The 13,968-nt window shown below is 41.8% G+C and overlaps 1 protein-coding gene across 2 annotated transcripts in view; it reads left to right on the top strand.

Annotated features, from left to right (window-relative positions):
- The window catches only part of LOC109873441 (calpain-5-like), a 42,456-nt gene that overhangs the window by 1,507 nt on the left and 26,981 nt on the right, over window positions 1–13,968 (top strand). The window contains exon 1 of one of the 2 annotated variants that reach the window (XM_020465090.2): window positions 9,834–10,043. The exons of the other annotated variant lie outside the window; for it this stretch is intronic. The gene's annotated coding sequence lies outside the window, so the exon portion shown is untranslated. Of the gene's footprint in view, window positions 1–9,833; window positions 10,044–13,968 lie in introns of those variants that run through there. 2 annotated transcript variants of the gene reach the window in all.

Genomic DNA, 13,968 nt, shown 5'->3' with positions numbered 1-13,968 from the left:
AGGCCTGATTATAAAACAGTGGCATTTGCCATTGTTAAGAAGATTGCTTAGCAGCATGTCGCCTCATATATTTATTTTAATTTTATTATATACAGAGGCCTAAAGCATAATCATATTGCAGGGCATGTCTCTCCTTTTTTGTTGTTGCTAGGACTGTCTGTGAGTGGTCTGAGTGGGAAGGGGAAAACAGAAAACTAGCTGTTATTGGCAGAGAGTTTTGGATTCTCTATTAACCCATTTATTCACCTGGTGAGGTCACCAGGCAAGCCAAAACTCTATCCCGCCAAACAGGCTGACATTTTTCAAACAACTCTTATACTAAAAATGCATTATCATAATTTTCATAGTGTGGAAAATGTGTATTAAACATAGGAAAATCACATTTTGGACTGCACTGGGCCTAGTTTCCCAAAAGCATCCTAGGCTAAGTTCATTGTTAGAAACATGTTTCTAAGATGAACTTAGCCTTAAGATGCTTTTGGGAAAACAGGCCCTGGGTCATTAAGAAATGGACATGGCCCAGTTTCAACATTTACAAATCACAGAGCAAACGAGGGCGTTTTTTATTTGTTACCATAAAAGGTGAATGGAGGGTGTTTTCCAACCAGGGTTAAAGGCACTCGTTCACGAGAGCACAAATATAATATGGCTCTGATCAATGAAAACATGCCTACTGTATACTGTATGTTGTCGATGTACGCCAGAATTGATTAAGAAATGTATGCATGGTTGATACATTCGCCCACTGGAGTTTTTGGCTTGTCTCAGGTCAAACAGGTCCCACCAGACCACTACATTATGTGGATGACCACAAAGCTTATCCAATTACCAATGCTACCTCATCAAGACAGTACATGGCTCTGTATACTAAGCCAATATTTTGCTGTATTTCCAGCCCATTAACTTTTAATATGGCACTGACTTTCCGCTTCATTAGACTGAGCAACCAGCCGTCAATAAACAGTCAGCTTCACAGACAATGAGTGCATGACGAAACACGAAAGGGAACCAGACTGTATTCCTGGAAGTCTGTCGGTGCTCACATTTTTTTTTGGGGGGGGGGGGGGGAGATAACATCTCAATAGAAAACCCTAAAGGCAATCATGCAGAATTTTAAAAATTATTATTATTTAACTTCTTGGTGACAAGGGGGCAGTATTGAGTAGCTTGGATGAATAAGGTGACCAGAGTAAACTGCCTGCTACTCTGTTCCATATGCATATTATTAGTAGTATTGGATAGAAAATACTCTGACGTTTCTAAAACAGTTTGAATGATCTCTGTGAGTATAACAGAACTCATATGGCAGGCGAAAACCTGAGAAAAATCCAACCAGGAAGTGGGAAATCGGAGGTTTGTAGTTTTTCAACTCTTTTCAATTCCAATACACAGTGTAAATGGGGTCATATTGCACTTCCTAAGGCTTCCACTAGATGTCAACAGTCTTTAGAACTTTGTTTGAGGCTTCTACTGTGAAGTGGGGGTTAATGAGAGGGGATTGAGCCAGGTGTCTGGCAGAGTGCCACAGGCACTCGAGAGTTAGCTCGAGAGTTAGCTCTCGTTCCATTGCTTTTCTACAGACAATGGAATTGTCCGGTTGGAACATTATTGAAGATGTATGATAAAGACATCCTAAATATTGATTCTGTACTTAGTTCGACAAGTTTCTATGACCTGTAATATGACTTTTTAAACTTTTTGTCCGACGTTCGGCTGGACCTGAACGCGCGTTTGGATTTGTTTACCAAATGCCCTAACAAAAGAAGCTATTTGGACATAAATGATGAACTTTATCGAACAATTCAAACATTTATTGTGGAATTGCGATTCCTGGGAGTGCATTCTGATGAAGATCATCAAAGGTAAGTGAATATTTATAATGCTATTTTTGACTAATGTTGACTACACAATATGGCGGATATCTTTTTGGCTGCTTTGTTGTCTGAACGCTGTACTCAGATTATTGCATGGTTTGCTTTTTCCGTAACGTAAAAAAAAAAATCTGACACAGCAGTTGCATTAAGGTGAAATATATCTCTAATTCCATGTGTAACACTTGTATTTTCATCAACATTTATGATGAGTATTTCTGTAAATTCATGTGGCTCTCTGCACAATCACTGCATGTTTTAGAACTACTGAACGTAACGCGCCAATGTAACATGAGATTTTTTAAATATAAATATGTACTTTAGCGAACAAAACATACATGCATTGTGTAACATGAAGTCCTATGAGTGTCATCTGATGAAGATCATCAAAGGTTAGTGATTAATTTTATCTCTATTTGTGCTTTTTGTGACTCCTCCCTTTGCCTGGAAAAATGGCTGTGTTGTTCTGTGACTTGGTGGTGACCTAACATAATCGTTTGTGGTGCTTTAGCTGTAAAGTATTTTAAAATCAGACTGTGGCTAGATCAACGAGAATTGTATCTTTAAAATGGTGTAAAATACTTGTATGCTTGAGGAATTTTAATTATGAGATTTGAATTTGACGCCCTGCACTTTCACTGGCTGTTGGCGAGGTGGGACGCTACCGTCCCACATATCCCAGAGAGGTTTTAACCAGGTAGGCTAGTTGAGAACAAGTTCTCATTTACAACTGTGACCTGGCCAAGATAAAGCAAAGCAGTGCAACACAAACAACAACACAGAGTTACACATGGAATAAACAAGCGTACAGTCAATGACAAAAAAAAAAAAAAACATCTCTATATACAGTGGGTGCAAATGGTGTGAGGAGGTAAGGCAATAAATAGGCCATAGTAGCGAAGTACTTACAATTTAGCAAGTTAACACTGGAGTGATAGATGTGCAGATGATGATGTGCAAGTAGAAATACTGGTGTGCAAAAGAGCATAAAAGTAAATATAAACAATATGGAGATGAAGTAGGTAGATTGGATGGGCTATTTACAGATGGACTATGTACAGCGATCGGTTAGCTGCTCAAATAGCTGATGTTTAAAGTTAGTGAGGGAAATATACGTCTCCAAATCAGTGCTTTTTGCAATTCGTTCCAGTCACTGGCAGCAGAGAACTGGAAGGAAATGCTGCCAAAGGAGGTGTTGGCTTTGGAGATGACCAGTGAGGTATACCTGCTGGAGCGCGTGCTACGGGTGGGTGTTGGTATCGTGACCAGTGAGCTGAGATAAGGCGGACCTTTATCTAGCATAAACTTATAGATGACCGAACGGTTGAAAAGCATGCATTTAGTTTTACTACCATTTAAGTTTGGTTGGAGGCCATGGAAGGAGTGTTGTATGGCATTGAAGCTCATTTGGAGGTTTGTTAACACAGTGTCCAAAGAAGGGTCAGATTTATACAGAATGATGTCGTCTGCGTAGAGGTGGATCAGAGAATCACCAGCAGCAAGAGGAACATCGTTGATATATACAGAGAAAAGAGGCAGCCCGAGAATTGAACCCTGTTATACCCCCATAGAGACTGCCAGAGGTCCGGACAACAGGCCCTCTGATTTGACACACTGAACTCTGTCTGGGAGGTAGTTGGTGACCCAGCCGAGGTAGTCATTTGAGAAACCAAGGATGTTGAGTCGAAAGCCTTGGCCAGGTCGATGAAGACGTCTGCACAGTACTGTCTTTCATCGATGGCGGTTATGATATCGTTAGTACCTTGAGCGTGGCTGAGGTGCACCCGTGACCAGCTCGGAAACTGGATTGCACAGCGGAGAAGGTACGGTGGGATTCGAAATGGTTGGCTTGGCTTTCGAAGACTTTAGCAAGGCAGGAAAGTATGGATATAGGTCTATAACAGTTTGGGTCTAGAGTGTCACCCCCTTTGAAGAGGGGGATGACCGCAGCAGCATTCCAATCTTTAGGGATCTCTGACTATAAGAAAGAGAGGTTGAACAGACTGGTAATAGGGGTTGCAACAATGGCGGCGGATAGTTTTAGAAAGAGAGGGTCCAGATTGTCTAGCCCAGCTGATTAGTAGGGATCCAGGTTTTGCAGCTCTTTCAGAACATCTGCTTTCTGTATTTGGGTGAAGGAGAAGCTGGGGAGGCTTGGGCAAGTAGCTGCGGGGGGCGCGGAGCTGTTGGCCGGGTTAGGGGTAGCCAGGAGGAAAGCATGGCCAGCGATAGAGAAATGCTTACTGAAATTCTCAATTATTGTGGATTTATCGGTGGTGACAGTGTCACCTAGCCTCGGTGCAGTGGGCAGCTGGGAGGAGGTGCTCTTATTCTCCATGGACTTTACAGTGTCCCAAAACGTTTTGGAGTTAGAGCTACAGGATGCAAAGGTATGTTTGAAAAAGCTAGCCTTTGCTTTCTTGACTGACGGCGTGTATTGGTTCCTGACTTACCTGAAAAGTTGCATATCGTGGGGACTATTTGATGCTAGTGCAGTCCACCACAGGATGTTTTTGTGCTGGTCAAGGGCAGTCAGGTCTGGAGTGAACCAAGGCCTATATCTGTTCTGAGATACATCTCTGTGGTTTCATCCAAACAGCTGTTGTGTATCCTGGGACTGTTAGCTCTGTTAACAGGTATGCTAACTATTGTGGGGATCGGTCTATCAGTAGAAGAGACGGGCACAGCCTGACTCCTTTGATCCAACAGAGTGGGACTAGGCTCTCCTCCCAACTCCTCTACTGGCTCTTTCCATACTTCCCCTCTCAGCACCCTGCACCTTGGAGAGCCTAACGGCCCCAGGCATGCAGTTGATAACATATCTGTCATCTTACCTCACTAGCCAGGAATTTGACTGGGGGACAGCACTTAGCATGATGTCATCTGCCCAAAAAACTTGTCAGACCTTTTTTCAGTCAGTGTGTGTGTGTATGAATGGGGGGATACAATCCTCCTAGGAGTGGAACATAACATTGCGGTGTATCCTAGGTGAAAAACCTGAAATTCACAAATTGTATAAATCTGGCTGCTCTGCCCTCATATTTAACCTTGCATTGACGTGTTTTAACATTTAATTATCAGGACAGCTAGGGCTACAAGTAGAACACAAAAACAATTTGCATTCATGACTTTTAATGACAAATGTCAATCAAAAAATAAGATCTGACAACATGGATCTTAGGGAGGGGTCAAATTGACCGTTTTTTTTCGCACAGAGAGGGAAGAAATGTGTTCACGTTTGCAGACAGCTACAGCTAATAATAGGCTAGCTAGCAACTACTATATTATGTGGCAAATATTTTACCAGTTTCAAATCAATGAAATCTGAAAATGAGAGAGCTGGACAGCAAAATCAGAGAATTGAAGAGGGAAGTTTTATTGGATAACTCAGTAGAAGTAAACAAAGGAATGATTTGCTCTTAAAGATCAGCATGAAGAACTTTCCACCTCAAAGGCTGCGAAAAGCTTAACGAGGCTGAAACAGTCCTTCTCAATGAAAAACCTGGGAAATTGCTGGCCTGGTGCATTAAGAAGTTAAATTCAGACAGAGCCATTAATGCAATTCCTAATTTAAAGGACAATTGTCAATGTATCCTGTAGAAATAAAACAAACATTTGCTTCCTACTACAACACACTTTACAACAGAATCTTCTGAGAACTTAACTAATCAGACATCCTTTATGGATGGTCTTGATTTCCCTCTATTTCAGAAAACACAAAATTGCATTAGGAAAAGAAATTGGAGGGTGTTGAAATATTTGATACTATTTTCATTATGAAGGGAGGTAAAGCGGCTGGTCCAGATGGGCTCCCAATAGCTATTTATAACATATTTAAGGACACACTTCTAGGTCCACTTTTGGATAAGTATGCTGAATCCATTCAGAAAGGTTGTTTCCCCCCCTCTCGAAGGAGTGCTTTAATCACTCTTATTCTGAAGCCTGATAAATCCCCAACAAAATGTGAAAGTTACAGACCGATTTCTCTTCTGAACTCCGACTCAAAAATGATTGCTAACACCTTAGCCAGGATATTGGATAGAGTGCTCCTATATGTAATACACCAAGACCAAAATGTCTTCATGAAAAACATTAAGGTTACTAAACATGTGTGAAAGGTCCCCTGATACTGCCATACTCTCACTTGATGCAGAGAAGGCATTTGATAGAGTTGAGTGGTCTTATTTATTTGAAGTGCTTAAGAGATTTCGGTTTGGGAACTACTTCTGTAAATGGAGTAAGATTTTATATTACGACCCTACTGCAGAAGTTGCCACTAACAATTTGATTTCACAACTTTGGTCAGTTTTCTGGGTTTGAAGTTAATAAAACCAAATCTTCCATTATTTTCCTCAACAAGAAAAAGAGACTGAATCCAGTTGCACAGCATCCATTTGTGAATACAGAACAAGGTTTCACATATCTTGGTAATAAAATCACACCAGAATTAACTCCTTGAGTTCAACAAATTATGAACCCATGGTAACGAGTTGTCACATCCTGATCTGTTTCACCTGTCCTTGTGCTTGTCTCCACCCCCTCCAGGTGTCGCTCATCTTCCCCACTTATCCCCTTGGTATTTATACCTGTGTTTTCTGTCTGTCTGTGCCAGTTCGTCTTGTTTGTTCAAGCCTACCAATGTTTTATGTCTCAGCTCCTGCTTTTTCCAGTCTCTCTTTTCTCGCCCTCCTGGTTTTGACCCCTGCCTGTCCTGACTCCAAGCACGTCTGCCTGACCGCTCTGCCTGGCTCTGGATTACCGACCACTGCCTACCTTGACCTGTCGTTTGCCTGCCCCTGTTGCTACAATAAACATTGTTACTTCTACACAGTCTGCACTTGGGTCTTACCTGAAACCTGATGGTACGAACTGGCCATGACTGACCCAGCAGGCCTCGGACCAGCTCCGCAACGTCATCTCCTCCCATCTCCTCGGCAGGACACCCTCAGTGTGGCAGACTATGCGGTGGAGTTCCAGGAGGGTACCTGGAACCCAGAAGCACTGTTCGACATGTTCCTGCACGGATTATCGGATGAGGTAAAGGATGAGCTGGCAGCCCGAGAACTACAGACGGATCTCGACTCACTCATCGCTTTAACCATCCGGATCAATGGAACGTAGGAGGGAGAAGAGGTCCGATTGCGGTCCCAATCGCTCACTCAGGGATTTCACCTTGCATCTGATAAAGTCCCCGACGTCTACGTCCCCAAGAGGATCTGGGCTTCCCCATATCCTCCAAGAACCTCCGGAGACTGCCGATTCACCTCTTCCTGAGCTGATACAGCTCGGTACTGTCATGACGTTGGCTTGGGGTTGGGTTTATGACAGTCATAAATACCTCTCTCTCTCCCCCCCCCCTTTTCCTCTCTCTCCCCTACTGATGTTACATTTTGAAAACCCCTTGGTCAACATAGAGATTCTGGGATTATCAGAAGGTGGGGGGAAATTAACTATATTCTGGTAATCCGACCAATTGATCATAGGCGGTGGTACTTAATGAATATGATGTCAGTTTGGTTGTCATCTGAGACATTCTCATCAATGATAAGATGACATAAACTCTACAGTGGAAAGTCTACACATCAGAGTTATCGGATTCAAATGGAATTGTTGTTCAATTTAAATTATTTTATAGAATACCATGTCATATCACTTAATCCGGCACAGCCAAAGACACGACAGTACGCAGACTTGAGACCCAGAGTTGTCTGTATTGCGGTACTGCCGGTCATTTTGTCTACCTGTCCCTTCAAGCTCATTCGTTTGAGTCGGTACACTGGTGGATCTTAAAGATAATTGTTCTTCTCCCCTTACTCACCCCCTCTCCATGCCATCATGCTGTGGGGTGACCAGTCCAAGTCTCTCCAGGTACTCATCGCCTCGGGGGCCGATGTGAGTCTCATGAACGTTACCCTGGCATCCGAGCTGGGCATTCCCACTCTACCCCTCTCCATTCCCATGGGTATTAGAGTGCTGGACGGGCGCTCCATAGGCTGGGTCACCCACCAGACCACCCCCGTCAACCTACGAATGTCAGGGAAACCACAGTGAGACGATCAAATTCCTGTTGGTGGAGTCATCACAGGTTCCCGTGATATTGGGATTCTCTTGGCTCCAGCTGCTCAGACTACCAGGATCTCCAGGAGGGGTTCAGTAAGGCCCGGGCCACTTTGCTCCGCTCCAAGATCATTAGCCTCTCTGCTGTTTGTCCTCTGTTGCCCAGTACCCTCTGTATTTTTCACGGTAGTGTGTATCATCCCTGTTAAGCTTCACAAATTTGACCCTAATATCCCAGACCTGTGTGTTAATAGTAACACACATTTAGGCACCTTAGATCATTGCCTGTGGGAATGTGTCACGCCCTGACCATAGAGAGCCCTCTGGGTTCTCTATGGTGTTTTACGTCAGGGTGTGACTAGGGGGTGTTCTAGTCTTTAATTTCTATGTTGGTGTGAGTATGGTTCCCAATTGGAGGCAGCTGATGATCGTTGCCTCTAATTGGGGATCATATTTAGTGTGGTCCTTTTCCCACCTGTGTTGTGGGATATTGTTAGTGTTTAGTGCTATGTGCGTTACAAACTGCACGTTCGTTTATTGATATGTTGTTTGAAGTTTCACCTCAATAAATATGTGGAACTCTACTCACGCTGCGCTTTGGTCCACTTTCTACAACGATCGTGACCGAATGTGCTGAGATACAAAAGTTTTGGATCTCAGTACTGCGCTACATCTCTGAGATTACCTCTACTCCAATACCACTAATCCCTAAACTTTGCATCCTAAATCTTTACCCAGAGAATTTCTCTTTAAATAGGAGAGAGAAGAAATGGTTGACCTCTGTCTATTACAAGCTATACATTAATTTGCTCTCCACTGGAAGTATGTCAGTTCCCCCTCACTTGGCTATTGATTAAAATAATTAACCTCAAGCCTGGCTCTAGAAAAATGTACTTATATAGTGAAAAAGAAAGCCCTAGAGTGTCATAATATTTCAAATCAGTTTTGTGTGTTTTTGCAAACCGGTGATATTGTAGAGGCATTGTAACTAGATCTGCATATTCTCTATTTTCTTATGTGAATATTGGCTCTAGTCGAAGCGTAATCGGATCTATCTGCGACTGCATATTAAACTTTTTATTTATTTGTATTATTAGAAATGTGTTTTTTTCTGTTAGGCAAAATCATAATAACCAAGCACTATCTTAGGGTTGGGTGGGGGGTGTTATGTGTGAAAAACAACAAGAACATTTTATTTCTGAAATCGTTGATTGTCCTGTTTGGAACTAATAGATGTGTATTTTTTTTATCCAAATAGTTATATATACTTTATCTTTCTTATTATTATGTAAAGCAAAGTTTGTGTATGGCTACATTTCAGATAAAACATTTGCACATTTGAACAGTATAGGACCAATCTAACTTGTGTTATTAGGGTTCTAAAACAATACTAGTTGTGACCCCCCATGGATTTAAAATGCCGTCTCAGGCATGTCATCCTGGCCTGTCCGCCAAGCAAAAACCTGATAGAAAATCATTTCAAAAGATTGCTGTAAGTACAGAAATTGTTTGCTCAGTTGGAAATTAAGCTAGGCAGTTTGTGACAGCAACTATGTGAGCTTATTTTAGTATTGCAGACACTATTTCCTGGGATGTCCAATGATCTCCAAACCTTACCTTCTAGCAACTCTTGTGTGGCTCGTGAGTGTCATAGAGCAGAACAGATTACATACGTGTTTGAGTGAGTCTCAGCTTTTCGCAGTGGAGTCATAATAGTTTTTGAGGTTCTAACTGTTCAGACTTTACAGGCATTTTTGTGAGAAGAACAGTTTTGGGGATCTGCCATTGTCTCACAAACACTGCTCTAGCTCAGCCCCCATTAATTGCACAGGCTAATGGTTGGCACCAGCAGATGCAGAAGTCTGTAGCTCAAACACAGTGTTTAAAAGGGTCACTAAAACATGCCGACGTTACCGTGGGACTCAAAGAGCTATTAAGTAGGAGTCGAATGATGCAGACTGTTGTCATAGGGAGGGGACAGATAGGAGGACACAACCCTTTGGCTGTAGTTGGAACATCCCAGTAGAACTTGACAAGGCGTATCAGAGGTGGCATCTTAACAACCCTGTAAGGAACTCTAGGATTTCCATTGGGATTTTAGGAGGACAAGAACAGGTAAGAGCCACAACACTTTGGAGAACTAGACCTACATTTGGTTTGACATTTAACTTGAGCCATTTTCCTGGTGTATAAAATTGTCAAACTGTCTTGTTTAAGACGGCTACATAACGTGTACTCCCCTTCAGCAGCAGTATCACTCAATTTCTTCAGTAGCAGTTGTAGAGGGAACGGAACGCTGTCTATCACAGCCTCCATGAAACAACTTGCATCGAGGGCAGCTCTGCTATGTCAAACTGAAACCCAATTGGATGTGTTGGCCTACATACTCCCAATGAGATAGTGATTATAGTATTCCAATTACAACATGTATCATACAGACATTATGACAGTGAATTCAGTTTTTAGTTTTGACTAACCGTATTAGTAACAAAACCTTTGATAATGTGTTCTTATGAACTTACCAAAATCATTTGAACAGCCACAGCTTTTTAGTAGGATGCTGGTGACACCGAGTCTATGACTATTGTATCAGCATGCACTAAAATAGACCATTATGGTAGTAAACACAACAACCGTGGTAAGTAGAACAGTGACAGTGGGATTTGATTGATAATCTTCAGATTTCAGATAGGCCTAGTTTGATATATGTCTTCAGGTAAGCAGCTGTATCATCACACTGCCTTCAATATTATGGGAAACAGATGTAGCATATTCTGCTGAATTTATTATGCTATTTGTGAGGAACAACAATGACCACCACCCAAAAAGGCCACTTTGGAAACTGGAAGGGCAAATCTAGAATGTTTGGTTAATGGTCATTTCTGTACATTCAAACAATATATTATTGCATTCATACCATTCTCATTCCTTTAGTGGAAACGTGTGGAGTGCTCAAATACAGCTTGACTCTTGTCTTAATAAGCTTGGTTTATTTAACTATATTTATCAGTTTTGTCATTTTCTTAATTGTCTTTGGAGAACGTGTCCAGTTTCTCCATCTTGTCCAATGTTGTTTAACACCCATAAATGTTTAAAAAAAACAACGTTTTACCTTTATTTAACGAGGCAAGTCAGTTAAGAACAAATTCTTATTTCCAAGGACAACCCAGAAACAGTGGGTTAACTGCCTTGTTCAGGGGCAGAAAGACAGATTTTTGCCTTGTCAGCTCAGGGATTCGATCTTGCAATCTTTCAGTTACTAGTCCAACACTCTAAACACTAGGCTACCTGCCACCCCATGTACCTGGCATGTGTGCCAGAATAGGTGTGGCTTCTTGCATATAAAGTGTCCGTTTGGGAATGTTTCGGCAGATCACTTTTGGGTAGCTCAAGGGGAGGCAGTATCTGAGCTGAGCCTGGTAGACCCCCACCCCGTGCCTTGTATGGTTAGTACAGGTTTAGCCTGAGATATGTTTTCTTTTGAATAGAAACATTGAATAGAAACATTGAAGTCTAGAACTTTGTAAATATAATTGAAATATAATTGAATTGTACATTTGTGTAAATACATTGAACCCCAATTTACACCTCTACCTGCCTGCCTCCTGCTGAGGAATTTGGTGTGTTATAAATGAATTATGAAAGTAATGTTTATTTTAAAAACAATGTAACAGCCTTTTTTCATTTTGAGAACAAATGTCTGTGCATAGCCCTCGCTACCCGGCTGGCAATGAGCACTCTGCAGCCTGCAGATGAGCCTGGTCTCATAGACTAGACCTTTATATAGTAAACGTAAATCCCAGACACTCAGATTGGTATGATATGTTAGGTTTGGTGTGGGTGGGGGTATAACACTCATGTCTAGCAACCCAAAGGTTCCGAGTTTGAATCTCATTGTGGACAACTTGAGCTAATTAGCAACTTTTCAACTACTTACCTCTTTTTAGCTACTTTGCAACTACTTTGCTAACCTTTCACCTAACCCTAACCATTTTTAGCTAACCCTTCCCTTAACCATAACCTACCGTTAACCATTTAACCTAATTTCTAAACTTAACCCTAACTTTAACCCTAACCCCTAGCCTAGCTAACGTTAGCCACCTAGCTAAAATTCGTAACATATCATACATTTAGCAGATACGTAACATTGTACGTTTTGCAAATTATAACATATAATGGTAATTGTAATTCGTAGCATATCATACAAAATGGGTGATGGACATCCAAAAATGAATTTACATACCATACGAACCTAACATATCACACTAAACGGAGTGTTTCGGATTTACCTACAGAATAATACGAAATGCTCTGATACCAGGTGGTGCAGAAAGGCTTCCCTCCAAAGTGATTTCTATGCTTTCTATCCAATTCTGCAGCCTCATCTACAAGTAGGACCGTTTGATTTTGCTTGCTCTGGGGGCCTCATTTATCAAACGTGCGTGCACACCAAAAAAATACACTCTTGAGCCATTTTTCCTGCAAAGGTTGGTATTTATTTTGAACTTGACGGGAAAGTGCCTGTGAGTACATCTCCACGCAAATCTCACACCATCCACGTGCACAACTTCTAGAAGGTTGATCAACTACTGCAAGCAAACAGGCTTATTGTTCGTTTGGGGGAAATGTGAGGTGTTTGATGCACTGGAATTAGAATAATGCCAGGCTAATAAAACCATTTAAACGTAGGCCTGATAGAGCAAATGCATTTGCTGTTGATAAGAAGATACACGCATAACAGCAGGTCGTATAATATTTTATTTGACTTTTATAAAGGCCTAAATCATAATCATATTGCAGGCCGTCTCTCCTTTTCTGACATGACTGATTTAAATGATTTCCCGTTTCACAACAAGTAGTAGGCTACCATTTATCAATCACTAATTTAATAGCCAAGCATGCTCTAAAGTAAATAGAACAGTAGCCTTGACAGTAGCCTATGTGACAGTGTGGGTAGGCTGTAGTACTGCTGTGCAATAGGATTAGGAGTGTGACATCACATTTGAGCCTATTTAATTTCAGAGCCTATACCAAGGCAGGAGATATAAACAAAATAATGTAATAATAAACAAAATATTGAACAACAATTTGTATTTTGCATAGAAGCGTGGGCTGTAGCATTATACTTTTTTTCTCACCCTTTTTGTGATATCCAATTGCGATCTTGTCTCATAGTTGCAACTCCCCAACGGGCTTGGGAGAGGCAAAGGTCAAGTCATGCATCTTCCAAAACATGACCCACCAATCCGCACGGCTTCTGAACACCCACTCGCTTAACCTGGAAGCCAGCTGCACCAATGTGTCAGAGGAAACACCGTTCAACTGACGACCGTTGCCAGCTTGCAGATGCCCAGCCCGCCACAAGTAGAGCGCCATGAGCCAAGTAAAGCCCCCTGGCCAAGCCACCCCCTAACCCAGACAACACTGGACCAATTGTGCACTGCCCTATGAGGCTCCCGGTCACTGTGGGTTGTGACATTGCCGGGGATCAACACTGTGATGCAGTGCCTTAGACCGCTGCACCACTTGGGAGGTCATAGGCTGTAGCATTGACTTAGAAATTGTTCGAAAGGACAAATATAACCCCTTGGTTGTTCTCAATCTCTGACACTAGTACCTCTATTTAAGTCCAGGGAAGAAAAAATTCAAAGCTTTTTTTGGTTGTGTTTTTGTATTTCATAGTACAGTGTTGTATAGTCCCCATCGGCTTGAAAGGGATGATTTTAACCAAATATGGTTAATTAGGGGCATTTAGAAAGATCGTGCACGAGCACTGAGCCTGAGATGGTTATTCTGAGGCTGAGATGGTCAATGGTTATCTCCTACTGATGTGCATATTACGATCGTAGGATTGTTGGAGAAATCACACGTTTTTTCTGTACATAAGAACATTCTAAATTCCATTTGTATTTTAGAATAGTTTATACACAATATTGATAAATGAGGCCCCTGTGCTCCAGAGAAGTGACATGATATATCCCCAGTTGATATTGGCTGCTAAAATGAATGACTTTCAGCTCCAAATGCAGGTGTAAAATGC

The sequence above is a fragment of the Oncorhynchus kisutch genome, linkage group LG28 (assembly GCF_002021735.2).
Source record: "Oncorhynchus kisutch isolate 150728-3 linkage group LG28, Okis_V2, whole genome shotgun sequence".
In the NCBI taxonomy this organism is placed as follows: domain Eukaryota; kingdom Metazoa; phylum Chordata; class Actinopteri; order Salmoniformes; family Salmonidae; genus Oncorhynchus; species Oncorhynchus kisutch.
This window is presented reverse-complemented; position numbering and strand designations above follow the sequence as displayed.